We start from the raw sequence: 3560 nt of genomic DNA, 5'->3' as shown, positions 1-3560 counted from the left end.
CTGTCTCACCCTAGCCCTGGCCCAAATAGCAATATTTTAAAGGAGGGTGGACACAAAGAAGGGACACATAGCGGAAATCAGGGTGCAGCCAGGCCACTGAGAGGCCACTGTGTGCAGCCAGACTCCAGAGGGCGCCGGGCCCAATCTAGGGGCAGCACCACCCAGCTCTCTCACCCGGTGGCTTTGCAGGGAAGGCAGAAAGGGTTTCCTTCCAGGGCCGCTCAGCCCACAGAGGCCATCTTGCGGAACGGTGTTCCCGCTGCAGGTCGCACTGGCGCAATCGCAGTGCATGATCGCAATTACATTGGTGCCTGCACGCCCGGCCAATTACGCTGCGGCCCTATTTGCGTCAGCCAATGGGAGCGCGCCGAACGTCAGAAAGTGGGCGGGCCTCCAGCGGCTGTTACCCATAGGGCTGCGCGGCTGCACGCGGAGTGGCCGAGGAAGTGATCGAAAGCCTCGCGCGGAGCCGGAGCGGGTGGGCCAGCGGCGAAGGCGACGGCGCGGCTCTGAGGCTCTCTGAGGTGCAACGGGCGGGGCGGACCTTGGTTGGGCGAGGGTGAGGGGGACGGTGCAGTGAGCGCGGTCGCAGCGGTCCGGGTGGTCAGGGCCGCAGTGGGCGGTGATGGGAAGGAGGCTTTCGAGGCCTTCTCCGTGGTCCCGGACAGGGAGGCAGGCCAGGTTGGGGGTGGGGTGGCCCCCAGGGTTTGCGCCTTCGCCAGGTGGCCTGGGCGGTCCAGAACCCCCACGTAGGTGCCTTTATATTCGGTGCCAAGTGGATCTCCCATTCTGGCTGCAGAGGCACCAGGCAGACTAGCACCCCACAAAAGTCCTTTAGAGCGGTTTGGGGGCCTGTCCCCTACTAAAGGTGGAGTTCCACTCGTGAGTCTATAGTAAGGTAACCAGACGTCCCGCTTTTGGCGGGACACGTCGTCCCAATTTTTAACAATTTGTCCCGCATCCCGCGGCTTTTTTAAAAAGTCCCGATTTTTGGAAAGATTCTTAGCTAATTACCTAAATGTGTCCTGAATGCACAGGTGTGGGGGGGCGTTCAGTGGACAGGAAGGTTTTCTTAGGAAAGGGGAATTGGGGTGAGATCTGAGGTTGAGCAGAAATTACAAGTGGTTAGGGGCAGGGCGTGGGCAAGAGGACACAGCTGGCCAAAGTTACCACGGAGCTCAGGCCTTCGGAGCGCTTTGTAGGCTGTGCTGTGATTTTAATCTTGATCCAAAGGATAGACTCATTGTTGCTGAGTTTTAAGCAATGGCGTGCAGTGATGAGGTTTGCATTTTGGAAAGATGACTCTGGCCAGGTGGGAGGTTATTGCTCTGATCCGTGTGTGAGTCAGGGCTAAGATGGACAAGAGGTGCTGAGGGTGAGGGAGGGAGTGTCCCATGGGCTGGTTCTGGGATTGACAGCACAGCAGGGAATCATTTGGTAAACAAGAACCGGGAGAACACAATGAAAGTGGGTGCATACCTGGGAGTGGAATTGCAGGGTCCTTTGATCAGCCCCTGTCTAACCGTTAGACTGTTTTTCCAAAGTGGAAACAGCATTTTTTACCTTCCCCAGCAATGTGTGAGGGTTCCAGTGTCTCCACATAGAGCCAACCTTTATTTTCCATGTTTGTTTATGTTTTTATAACCATCCTAGTGGTGTAAAGGTTATCTCATTGTGTTTTGCATTTCACTGAAGAATAACGTGATCTTGTGTGTATCTTCTTTGGAGAATTGTTTATTCAATTTTCCAAAGAATTGAATAAACAATTCACAGCTGGCTCTGGGCACATAGTGGAAGAAGGTAGATTTCCTTCCTCCTCATCCCCCCTCTACTGTGAGCACAGATGTTTCTTTCTTTATGACGGTACTAGAGGCCCAGTGCATGGAATTTGTGACTGTGGGGTGGAGGGTTTCCCTCAGCCCAGCCTGCACCTTTCCAATCTGGGACCCCTTGGGGCAGCGTTTTTCACCCGCTGTTCCGCGGCACACTAGTGTGCCGTAGGTGCAGACAAGACAAGAATTTTATAATTTTTCACTATTTTGTTTACTTAATATTTCATAATAAAGTAATTATAAAATACTTTCTTTGTGTTTATTTGATTCCTATTCAAGAGAATTACTTTATATATAGTCAATATAGGCACAGAGTTAAATTTTTTAACATTTTCTAATGGTGGTGTGCCTCGTGATTTTTTTCATGAAACAAGTGTGCCTTTGCCCAAAAAAGGTTGAAAAACACTGCCTTGGGGGATGTCCGACTGCCGGTTTAGGCCAGACCCTCTCACAATCCAGGACTGCTGGTTTCTAACAACTTGCCTGCCTGATTGACACCTAACTGCTCCCCTGCCAGCCCTATTGCCCCCAAATACCCTCCTCTGCCGGCACGATGGCCCCCGACTGCCCTCCCCTGCCAGCCATCTTGTGACAACATGGGGCAGCCATCTTTTGAGGGCATGAGGGTCAATTTGCATATTACCTCTTTATTATATAGGATAGGATCACCCGCTCCCCCACATCCTCTGTCCAGTTGCCCTAGTCTTGGATCTGCTTCCTCAGAGCAGCCATGGCTGAACTCCTGGGACCGGAAGCGGGGCCTGACAGGCCTATGCCTCACAGCTCTCACCAAGACGCCCACTGACAGAAGGGCCAGGATGGTGCTTCGGGGTCGGGGTGATGCCTACAGACACTTCACCAGGAGCAGCATGTTCCCACAGGCTCTGCCCAGGTGCCCTCTAGGGTGGGACCAGGAAGGTCTTTGAGTGATGGAGGGAAAGGGTTTTTTAAACACTTGCACTCTTGATGCCTCCCTGTCCCAGCCTAGGCCTCTGTCCACCACCTGAGCAGGGCGTCACTGGCCTTGCTCAGCAGCACTGGCCCCCAGGGGAGGCTGCTGAGAGCACCAGGCCCAGCTCAAGTGGCTAGCTTAGGCTTTCTCGTATGGCAGCTGGATTCAAGGAGCTACTGTCCATAATTTTTTTAAACACCTGTAGGAAGTATAGTTTATTTCAAATGTACAAGTCAGTGATTTTAATGATGCAACCATCAAATTTTTTGGAACGTTTTTTATTCTTCAAGATCCCTTATGCTCATTTACAGCTAACTCTCTTCCTATACCCTACCTTAAAGGACAGACACTAATCTGCTTTCTGTCTATAAATTTGCTTTTTCTGAACATTCATTTATATGGAATCATAAAGTATGTGATCTCCTGTCTTATTTCTTTCTGTTTTAGAGATTAATCTACAGGGTTTCATGGGTCAGTAGTTTGTTACTTTTAATTGCTGAAAGATTATATGAATATACCATGCCATTGGTTTTTAATAAGTCTACAATTGGTTTTGGAAACATTTTTTTGTTGGCCTAGTACATTGTTTTTTAGTGTTCCTTAGAAATTTTGAAAGAATGTCTTGGGTATTTAGTTTATTACCCCTATTACATTAGAATCTTTGACTATAATTGTCACTTTGTCAAATTCTTGTTTTTCTAAACTATTTTAAATGTAATTCAGAATATAATAATAGTTCAATATTTATACCCTTCTAGTATATACATCCTTGAGAT

Source organism: Pipistrellus hanaki (assembly GCF_964339955.1).
Source record: "Pipistrellus hanaki genome assembly, chromosome: 8".
Taxonomy (NCBI): Eukaryota; Metazoa; Chordata; class Mammalia; order Chiroptera; family Vespertilionidae; genus Pipistrellus; species Pipistrellus hanaki.
Note: the sequence above shows the minus strand (reverse complement) of the source record.